Source organism: Microcebus murinus, chromosome 18, assembly GCF_040939455.1.
Source record: "Microcebus murinus isolate Inina chromosome 18, M.murinus_Inina_mat1.0, whole genome shotgun sequence".
Classification (NCBI taxonomy): domain Eukaryota; kingdom Metazoa; phylum Chordata; class Mammalia; order Primates; family Cheirogaleidae; genus Microcebus; species Microcebus murinus.
Window position 1 is genome coordinate 7,334,061 of NC_134121.1, and position 11,788 is coordinate 7,345,848.

Here is an 11,788-nt window from a genome sequence, read left to right on the forward strand (position 1 = left end):
GGATAGCCCACCTATGGTCCTACCCTTTCTGGAACTAAAAGAAAGCAGTAATGTAGAGGATTCACTTGAGAACCATAAAGGCACCAAACAATACACAGTAGGCACTTAAATATTAACTGAATGAATAAATCCATTCACTATAATAAACCTGCATTGTGCAAGATGATGGCCAGATACAGCTGTTGAGGGAAGTGCAAAGTATTAATATTCAGTAAAGATAGCTTCTTACCACTGGACATAGTGGCTCATGCCTGTAATCCCAGCACTTCAAGAGGCTGAGGCAGGAGGATCACTTGAAGCCAGGAGTTTGAGACCAGCCTGAGCAACACAGTAAGAGCTACTTGGGAGGCCGAGGTGGGAGGATCATTTGAGTCCAGGAGTTGGAAGCTGCAATGAGCTATGATTGTGCTACTGCACTCCAGCCTGGGTGACAGCAAGACCCTAAAAATAAACAAACAAAAGCTTCCCATTTTCCAAGACAAAGATGTGTCAACCATCATTTTTTCTTTACTGTACTATTTGTAGAGTACTTTATAATTAAAGCATTTTTTATATTATCACATTCATTTCCTCTTTGCATGTGTTGGACCCCAGAATGGAAAGAGACTGCCTCTCTTCTAGTACCCAGAACACTGATCATGGATGAAACTTAACTTTAAAGAGATTATGTAGTGAAGGAAGAAGTAGTTATCTTGTGAAAACTAGAGCCCAAAAAAGAAAGAAGGCCCAAACCTGAGACCTAGCTGCAAAAAGCAACGTGCCATTTCTTCCCCTGCCTCCCAGGAATGAGCAGGAGTGTAAACCAGGAGTTGGAGGCTGCAGTGCCCTACCATCACACCTATGAATAGCCACTACACTCCAGCCTGGGCAACAAAGCCAGATCCTGCCTCTAATTAAAAAAACAAACAAACAAAAAACGAGCAGAATTACAAAGAGCTGGGAAGGAAAAGAAGCCCAAAACTCTCCAGCTTACCTTGACAGAATTCCCACTTATCAGTAGGTGCTATATACCTTGCAATTCCCAAGTGAGAGGGCAAATGAGGACCTTAAATAGTCCTACTCTCCCAGGTACAGAAAAGCAGGCCACGAATTTTGTCATTTTGGCCAGCACCCCTCTCCCTGCATTCCCAGATCTAAGTGAAGGCCTCTGTTCCACTGCCAGCTGGTGGCCAGAGCTAAAAATGATTTTTACATTTTCAAACGGTTGAAAAAAATATTTTATGACACATGAAAATTGCACTAAATTCAAATTTCAGTGTCAAAGTTTTGTTGGAACACAGCCACACTCATTTGTTTAAATTATTGTCTATGGCTGCTTTTGTGCTACAACAGTTAAAACTGACAACCATAAAGAGACCCCAAAGCCTAAAATGTTTACTATCTGGCCTTTTATAGAAGTTCGCCAACTGTGTCTACATAATGGGGTGAGGGTGTCTAGCTCTATTCACTAAGCCAAACACAGTAAAGTAATAAAAGGAGCAACACTCCTGGGGTTGGGAGACAGCGAGAGTATCAGGAAATTAAAGCTCTGAAGCATGGAAATGAAGGAGTATAGCAGCACACGGCGAGAAGTCCCTGTTAAGGGAAGAATGGTTAGTCTCTGTCAGGAAGCAGGTGGACAGTGCTGCCGAGAGAACTCTGGTCGAGCAGTGATGCCTTCTGTCCATATTTCATGACTAGGCGCCTATAACCCTCCATCTAAAATCAGGGTGGAAGCATGTGGAATGTAGAGTGTACAGATAACTTCAGAGAGTTATATGAGCGGGTTCAAGAATAGTAGCCTTCCCTTTTGGAAGTGGCTTCGCTTACTCTTTCGCCAGACTAGGAAAGAAACGTGGGTTCAAGTTAGCACTTCGCTCCTAACAAGCCGTGTTGCTCAGGCATCCCTTTCCTCTCCCTGACTGCAGTTCCCCACTCAACATAAAGCCGTCCGCAGGGGGGGCAGCTTTTGGAAAGTGAGTTCCCTTTCCATTCTTAACTGTGAAATACCCTTCTGTATAACCCCCCACCCCACACACACAAACACACCCTCCGTCGAAGCTCAACTGCGCCCCCCGCCCCCCGCCTCGAGGTGCGAGTCCACCCGCTGGCGGGGTAACCCCCGGCCCGTCCCGGGAGGCCACCAGCCGTCTGGACGAGAGGATTGTGAAGGCCAAGGAACCAGAGCCCACCTCCCGCAAGATGAGGTTCGGGCCTAAAGATCGTACAAAACGGCCCCCAGCGCAAGACCTGCCCCTTAAACTGCGACTCCCGCCGCCTTCAATACCAGCGTCTCCTCCGCCCAGAGAAAGACCAAAACGGAAGCCCCTCTTCCGGCTCGAAAAGGATTCTGGGACACTGGTCGGGGCCGGGCGCGCCAGCGTTTCTGGGAAACGTGGTCTGCAGACCCCGCGGCGGGCGCGCCTCCACGCAGGCGCAGGGGCCGCGTCCCGCACGCGCGCTGCTCGAGGCTGGCGTCCCCGCGCACACGCATGCGCCCTGCCCAGGCGAGCGGCGGAAGCGGGCGGTGGGGTGGGCTCCTGTGGCCTTCGCGGCCGAGCTGTGGTAGGAGCAGTCGGTTTTCTTAAGGCTGACTACAAACTGAAGTGGGCAAGACAGGCGGAAGGTGTCCGCGCGCCGCCCTGCGTGCACCCGGCCATCTGCAGCGGGGCTGCTGCGGGGAGCTCCGCTTCCGCCGCCTGGGAGCTGGCTGGCGGGGCTTGTTTGCGCGGCCGCGCTGGCCCGCGTCAGGCAGCTGATGTCCTCCCCCTCCGAGATCGCCGCGGCCTTCTCGTTGGGCAGGTGCACAGGGACTCTATTTACACTTGTATTGCTACATCTGGCTGTCGGCCTAGCCAGGGCAACAACGTTCTGTCGTGGCCCCACCTCGCAGGGCAATCCCCGCGGCCCCGACGGCAGGAAAGCCATCGCCTCCAAGGGTGTTAGGGAAACTGAAAAGTGCGCTGTTCTTAGGGCTGGACTCTTCTACTGGAGTTAATATTCACAAACCCTGGAAATGAGACTAAACCAAATTTCTAAATCAATAACCAAATTAATGTTATTCCCTACTGTCTTTTACAACCTAGCAGCAGCAAGCATTGGAGCTGTCAAATCTTTACCCACCCAATGGAAAAGACCAGCAAAGCCGCTTCTTTTGAACACTGCTGATTTTCATTTGCTTTTACTTTTTCCAGTTGTAGTAGACATCTTCCCAGAATGCTCTATACTTGGTAAAAAGATTTTTACAGACTTACAGATAAGATTTTCTCTTAGATGTGGAGTGATTGGTTAAACAATGAACAACTCCACTCTACTTTAGCTCTCCAAGATAAAGCCATTTCAAAACACAAAAATCGCATTTTAAACATTTTCTGTATGTTCTTACAAGTTTAAATCTCTGAAATATGAAAAATTGCGAATGTCTACATTCATTGCACATCAATAAATATTTTGTTATTCCTTTGAGCCACTGTTTCTCTGATGCTCATAAGAGAAATACCTAGAGCTTTGGCCCCCAACTCCTGAGCTGTGGATTGGTACCAGGCCTTGGCCTGTTAGGAACCGGACCCCACAGCAGGAGGTAAGCAGTGATGAGCCAGCGAAGTTTCATCTGTATTTATAGCTGCTCCCCATCGCTCACATCACTGCATAAGCTTCGCCTCCTACCAGATCCCCAGTGGCATTGGATTCTCATAAGAGCGCAAACCCTATGGTAAACTGTGCATTCAAGGGATCTAGGTTGCGTGTTCCTTATGGGAATCTAATGCCTGATGATCTCAGGTGGAGCTGAGGTGGTGATGCCAGTGCGGGGAGTGGCTACAAATACAGATTATGATTAGCAGAGAGGTTTGACTGCACAATAAATGTAATTTGCTTGAATCATCTAGAAACCCTCCTCTCCAACACTCCCACCCCCACCCCCATCCGTGGAAAAATTATCTTACATGAAACCAGTCCTTGGTGCCAGAAAGGTTGGGGATCACTGACCTAGAGGAAAGGACAGCATGAGTCGAAGGTTTAAGCAGTTTGAAGAGTTCAATATGAAAATGATTTGCTTTATTTTCCTTTACACCTTGTGGTCCCCAGGAGAGAGCTCCACACTCACCTTGCTGTTGTTCTGCAAACCTGCTGGTCACCCCATTTCCTCCTCATTTACAGAAGACTTCTGACTTCTGTTCACAAACCCCCTCTCAACCCTAAGTCCCAGCTTCACACTCAGTGGAGTCAATGTGCACAGCAAGATCAGCCCCCACCTGCCTTGCTCATCTTTGAGCATCTCTTCTCCACTCACCCGTCCCAGGCCCCCCACACCCTGCCAGCACCAGCAACTCCACCACTGGAACATTCATTTCAGACACGCTCCTTTTATCACCACCTATGTGTCAGCTACTTGCTTCAGAATCCAGAATGCTCAAATCGCTAACCGCTGGCAGAGCTCCATTGCCTGCCCCCACATGCTCTCTGGATCTGTTAGTCCTCACCCCGACAAGGTTGGTCACATGGTCCCTCACTATACTCACTTTCTTGAAACAACCCAGGCCCTCCAGGAGGTCCAAATATGTACGATCTCATTTTTTTGTGTTCCTCGTAGTCAAAGTCACCACAGATGCTTCTCAGGCCTTCCATCCCCATATACATTGAAATTAATAAAAATAATTTTATTTTGTAAATACAGCCAAGATTTTGAGTTTAAAACTGATAATTATATATTTTCTTTTCTTGGGCACCTTCTTATTATAATAGGAGAAAGGGGCTCTTCAGGCAAACACACACAAATAGGAATAAAGGAGATGGGAGGAAACTCTGGGAGGTTATGAATATATCTAAGTCCTTGATGGTGGTGATGGTTTTATGAGTACATGCATATCCCCAGGCTCATTGAGTTGTATAAATTAAATATAGCTCTTTGACTGTCAATCATGCCTCAATAAAGCAGGTTAAAAATAATGGTCATGGCATCATATTAGCTTGAAATACAATTTTAAATGTTCATTTTATGGGAAAATGAACAATTTATCTCCTCAGTATCTGTACTAGAAGCTACTTCTGAAAGCAAGAGATCAAGTTACTGGCCTTGAAAGCTATCAAATGTTATGAGAGGCAGGAAAATCAGTTTCCTAACTAGTTCAATGAATAAATGCCAAAGGCCTCAACTAAAGTAAAGACAAAGAAGAAAAAAATAAGATTGAAAAAATCCTGGGTACATACAGATAAAAGTTCTAGAACAAATATCAGAAACTCAAGGTTCTACTGGGAACAGGAAGGTCACATGTATCATGAGGCTGCCTGGTGAATCCATGTCTCGCAAAAATATTCAGGTGATGGTTCAATTCAGAGACAGAGCACACGAGAAGCCAGAAAACTAAATTTTATGTAAAAGCTCTCAGTTTTTCCAATGTCGGCATTTATTTCAAATCAATTTAAAATATTAGCTAAATTGAAACTCGTCTGATGATCATATATGACTGTTTTTGACTTCCGAATTAGAGCCATATGAAAGCATAAATGTAAACTGACAGCTGATAATGAACAGTGCAGGTAAACACAAACATAACTCAGGAAAGCACGTGCAAAACAGTATTATCTGCCAAATACTGGAACTTGGACTGTCAGATAAAGTAGTTTCCAATTACACATGGGTGCATTGGATTAATTCATTCAGAATGTTTATTTTGCAGTGCATGTTTTTTAATATGTGGATAGATTTTGCACATTGGTTTTACATATACTTTTTTTTTATAGTCATACAAAAATGTGTTTAGTCCAACCAAAAAAATATAAGTTGTGTGTTGCTCTCCCTGGCTTTCGTAGAATTGCAGTCTCCTCTGAACTGTGGTTTGCAGCCTGGGGTTAGGGGATGGTTCTGGGTGAAAATGGAGAATGAGGCCCTTACTGGGAAGTCCATGTCCATGAGGGTTAGAGGTGGGTTAAGGGCATGGGGGCACCAGAAAGGGGAGGGTTGTATGTAGTGGGAGAGCCTGGGGCAGGTGGAGGCTATGGCGGGGAGCAGCATATATATGAATACAGGAATAAAATTCTACCATTATATATGTGTAAATATAGCATTAAAGTTCATATTAATGGAAAAAAATGTTTCTGTACTTTTACTACATATGTATGTATATACAAATGATATGTGGCATTTCACCTGTTGTTAGGTTCTATGTAAAGAGTATCGTGCGGTGCACGTCTTGCTGCGTTTTGTGTTATTTATATTTTGTTTTCAGATTTATCCATGTCAATCCCTAGAGCTCTGGTTTATTCGTTGCAACTTCTGTGAAGGAACCCACTGTCGGTGTTTCATGCGCTTTGCCCGTTTTTCTATTGAGTTGGTTGTCTTTTTCCTGTTGAATTTGTTAAAGAAAACATAATTCAATGATACTTGTTAGCATGGTAAGGAAGCCTTTATCCAGGACCATCGTGACAGGCGTGGGGACCCTGCAACGGGGTCTTGCAGTGGGGGGAGCTTGGGCTCAACTCCAGTCACAGCGCGGCAAGTGGGAATTTAGAGCCAAGGAGAGGGGTGGTCTGGGGGGGGGGGTGAGCCGGTGTCAGTGGGTGGAAAATCCCAAGAGGAGACATCAGGGTGAGGGGGATTCTGGCCAAACCGACCTAACAGGATCCTCGCTGAATTCAGGCCACCAGACACCGCGTGGGGGTGGGGGAGGCTGAGGAGCCGGAGCAGATATCCAGGTGACCGGCTGTCCAGGCTGAGGGCTTCTGCTCCACTCACCTAGCAGCTCTCTGCTAAGACTGGGTGCTACAAGGAAGGGCAGACGGGCCTAGGAGAAGGTTCAGGAGCCTGACTAGAGTTTGGTCAAGCAGGGAGTATTCGTCACACTATAAGAATTCTTTCTGCATTTCAACACTAACTCCTTTACTCCTCCAAAGTGATATCTTCTCAACACCGACTTCCCAGGTGAATCCAGTGGCATTTTAGAGTCTTCTCCTTCCTCCCCTCTTCTCTTATTTCGTTGGCAGGTGTGTGTTGGGTGTATTGGGTGTGGTGTGGGCAGAGCGTGGTGTTGACTTCTATCCCCCCACACTCCTGCCTCTGTTTGATTTGAGGCCCTGCGGGTCCTGGCCCATGGCTCCCTCATGGTGTCTTCACATCTGCTCTTCCCTGTTCCCTCCACGAGGTTTGCTCAAGGACGGCATGGCCCACCCTGCACCCTCTGCTCCCTGTGGTCACAGAGCTTGACATGTCTGGCTGCTTCAGTCCTCAGTTCTCTGCTGACACCTCCCAGTTTTGAATTCTCAGACCTATGGCCTCTTCTAAGCTCTGCTTCCCTCTTTCCCACGACCTACAGGATAACTCTACTTGAACGGTTGACACCATGGAGAAAGAATTGGGTCGCTTTTAATACATTTCCTCCTCCTCTTTCTAGTTCCCTATAGTTTGTCCCTTATTTTTTAGAGACAGGGTCTCGCCCAGGCTGGAGTGCAGTGGCGTCATCATAACTCACTGCAGCCTTCAAGTCCTGGGCTCAAATGATCCTCCTGCTTCAGCGTCACAAGTAGCTGTGACTACAGGCACACACCACCACACCTGGCTAATGTTTTGTATGTTTTTTGTAGAGACGGGTCTCACTATGTTGCTCAGATTGGTCTTGAACTCCAAACCCCAGGCCTCAATCAATCCTCCTGCCTTGGCCTCCCCATCACAATTTTTTTGTTTGTTTTACTGCAAAAGACTTTAATTTCCAGCAAGTAAACACTAGTTTGAGAAACTTTAAAAGGCATATGGCTGTCTAACAAAAAAAAAACATGTGGAAGGATCTCCCTTGTGACCATAGCTTTCCTAGATCATTGAAAAGCTTAATTCAGGAAATATGATAACCACTAGGACAGGATTTTAGTGCCCAGACTGTGCCTTGTGTTTTGTTTTTATTTTTTTAATTTAAAAATATTTGTCAAATGAAGATTGAATAAATTCAAGGTGTGCACGCGCTGATTGGCATATATGTACAGCATGCAATGAATACCACAATCGAATTAACACCTCCCTCACCACCCCTGCTGTGCTTTACATCCACACGTGTTCCTCTTAAAACTCGAAAGTGTGCACCCTGTGACCACCATCCCCCCATTTCGTCTCCTCTCAATTTTTATTTCTTCCTTTGAATTGGCTTTGCTGATGTTCTCTTTTATCTGTATTTTCTAATAATTTTTTTGCCACTTAATCAGTGAAAATATCTTTTTATTGTTTCTGATAGTACATGATTGTGGTGGGTTGAGTTGTGTCCCCTCAAAAAGATACAGTACGTTGCAGTCCTAATCCCTGGTACCTTGAATAGGATTGGATGAGGTCTCCTTTGGAAACAGGGTCTTTGCAGATGTGCTCTAGTTAAAATGAGGTCCTTGCCTGGAGGAGGGGGCCCTAGCCCACCGCCTGGCACCCTTATAAAGTGAGGGGAAGTTGGACACAGACCACAGAGAGGAGAACCCCACGTGGAGACAAACACAGGGAGACCGCCGGAGACGGCACGGGGCATCCGCAAGCCTGGGGACACCCAGGGTTGCTGGCAGCCAGCCCCCAGGAGCCGGGACAGAGGCGGGGATCAGCCTCTCGCTCAGAGTCCCCAGAAGGAACCAACCGTGCTGACACCCCCGCTTCAGACTTCCAGCCTCCAGAACCGTGCGAGAGTAAATTTCCCTTGTGTAAGTCCCCCCGTTTGTGGAGCTTTATTACAGCAGCCCCAGCAAACTAATACAACAGTGCCCGGAAATTGCAAAGCCAAACAGAGATAAAAGTCCCAACATAATGTCACCGCGCTTGCTCCTGGGCAGCCCTGCAAGCACCGTTTGCAGAAGCCATTTTAGCGACTTGGAATAGAGACTTCCGGACGGCCTCCTGCCGATGGGTGCTGAGACTGTCCCCAGCCCCTCACTGTCGTAAATAATGCTGCTGTGAACATCTATTACGTGTGTGTGTGAGATTAAGCCTGTGTTTGTAACGTTCGATTTTTTTAATGGAGAAATCCAAAGCAAATGTGACAAAATGTTAACCTCCGCTACATCTATGTGACAGATGTGTGGGTGTCTTATTTTCTGTAGGTTTCGGGATGTTTGAAATATTTTGTAATCAAAACTGTATTCAAAAATCAGTCAAACAGAATAGGAAAATGGCTCAGTTGCAATCATACTGTGATGTTAACTTGTTTTGATATCATTCATCAGGTGACACCCACAGAAAACCTGCTGTGACTGTGTGTGTGTGTGTGTGGTAACATACACATAACATAAAAGCCACCATGGTAATCGTGTCACGACACCGTGCAGTGGCGCCTAGCACGTCCCAACGCCGGCCCGCGCTGTCGTCAGCGTTCCGCCGCCCTCGGGGCTGCTCCGCCGGCCCAGCCCTCGGCAGCCACCAGTCTGCTCTCGTCTCCGTGGGTGTACTTATTCTGGATGTTCCACACGAATGGGGTCACGCAGAACGCGGCCTGTCGCGTCTGGCCGCCTTCGCCGCGCACGTGTGCGAGGGGCGCGTGTGGCCCGTCGGCTCTGCCCTTCCCCGCGGAGTGGCGCCGCCGCGGGACCGCCACCCGTGCTCGCCGCCGGAGTCGCCAGCATCCGGGTCTTTCTGCCTTCGCTGCCACGCGCTGTGAGAAGTTGCATTCAAATTTGTTTGTTCGGTTGGACGCCCGTTCTCAGAGCGCCAGCTGTGTGCCTGGCGCTGGGGTTGCCGCGCGCGTGGTGACCCGTTACCGGGGCTCGCTCGCCCCGAGCTGCCCGCTGCTTTCCGCGGCCGCGGCTCCGCTTCGCGTTCTGCCAGCCATTCGTGCGCTTCCAGTTTCTCCTCGTCCTTGCCAGTGAGATGGGTTTTCTTCGTGTTGCTTTTTTCAGAAATCATTATAGCCATCCTGTGAGCGTGAAGTGGTTTCTCGTTGTGGCTTTGATTTGCACTTCCCTAATGACTAATGATATTGGGCATCTTTTCCTGTGTTTGTTGGCCATTTGTGTGTCATTGGGGAGATTATAAATACTTTGTTTCCTTTTTTGTTTCTTTTTTTTTTTCCCAGAGACAGAGTCTCACTCTGTCACCCAGGCTAGAGTGCAGTGGTGTCATGATAGCTCACAGCATCCTCAAACTCTTCGGCTCAAGCGATCCTCCTGCCTCAGCCTCCCAAGTAGCTGGAACTACAGGCTCACATCACCATACTCAGCTAATTTTTTTATATTTAGTACAGACGGGGTCTCACTCTTGCTCTTGCTCAGGCTGGTCTTGAACTCCTGAGGTCAAGTGATCCTCCCACTTTGGCCTCCCAGATGCTAGGATTACAGGCATGAGCCACCACACCTGGCCCCAAATGACCGTTTCTTTATGCAACATATTTAAACTACTCTTTTTCTTTAAAACCTTTAGTTTTATCTAAAGACCTAGTGAAGTTGATGCCTTAGAAAGAGTAGTTTGATAGCAGTGTGCAACGCATGGATGAATCAAGAAAACAACTGAAAGGCTTAGGGTCGTTAGGGTCCTGACCCTTTGATTGAAGCTTAGAGTGAGGCGGGCCTGTTCTCTGGCCTAACTCCATGCCTTTTCCCACTCTGTCATTCTTCCTATTCCATCTTTTTTATAACACTGTCCCTCTGCTCTCTACCTGGTTGGCCACCTTCCTCATCTGGCCTCCTGCGCTCCTCCTCCTCGCTCCAGGCCAGCTCTCTGCAACCTCCCTGCTGCCCAGGGAGCAGTCCCTCCGACAGGGTCAAATTTGAAACTTTCAAATCTTCTTGTCCTTTTCCCCCCCTTTGTCCCTCTCTCAACTCACTAATTTTCTCTTTGAGTCTGTCAAGTATCAAGTTTATCCCATACGTATAGTAATTTTCTAAATTTCAGTGGCTATTTTTCATTTGAAGATCTGAAGATTTTTAGTAGTATCTTCCTAACGTCACCTGTTTCTCTTTTGCCTCTGGTTGTTTTTCCCGTCTTTTCTTGCTCTTTCTAAAATGGAAGTCATCCCTTTTTGGATCTCTGAGTACGCTACATGTCCTTATTTTCAAGGCTTTGTCAGTCTGCTCCACAGTGTGAATTTGGAGTGAAGTCACATTCTACTTTTTTATTTTGTTGGAAAGTTTTTGGTTTTCCTTTTTTTCTCTCTCACTCTGGCCTCATCCCTCCCAATCTAGTGGTTTTGCAGTTGCTCCCACCTGGCCTCTGGCCCAGCCACCGTCCTACAATGACGTTTGAGGGTCTCCTGCCCCTGCCACTTTCAGAGTCGCGCAGAGTCATATGCCTGACTGGTGGCTTGGCGGTGAGGCTCGTCCGTGTCTTCCAGCCTCCCCAGTCTGCAGCTTATGACATGCCATCTCCCCAGGTGGCAGTCAGGAATAGCTGTCTATTTTGACCCAGCTTCCTTTCATGACCTACTCTGCCCTTCGGTTCCACAGTGAGCCTTGGTGGAGCATTTTTACTTCTCTGGATCCCATAGGATGCCAACTCCCAGCCATTGCTACTGACTTCCAACCTGACTTCCAGCCCAGAGCGCAGCAGACCTGAGGCTGGGAGCCCTCTCTGTGCCTGACATTTCTGTTCTTCAAGTATTCATCTCTTTTCTGCATGGTCTTTTCTGTCTTCAATTATTCCTCTTATCTTTCAGTTTATGTAGTATTTTTGGTTTTCAGTTTCAATACTTCATCTGTCACTGCTGTGTGTTTGAAACAGTGAATATGGCCAGGCATGGTGGCTCACGCCTGTAATCCTAGCTCTCTGGGAGGCCAAGGCAAGTGGATTGCTCGAGGTCAGGAGTTCGAAACCAGCCTGAGCAAGAGCGAGACATCGTCTCTACTATAAATAAAAAGAAATTAA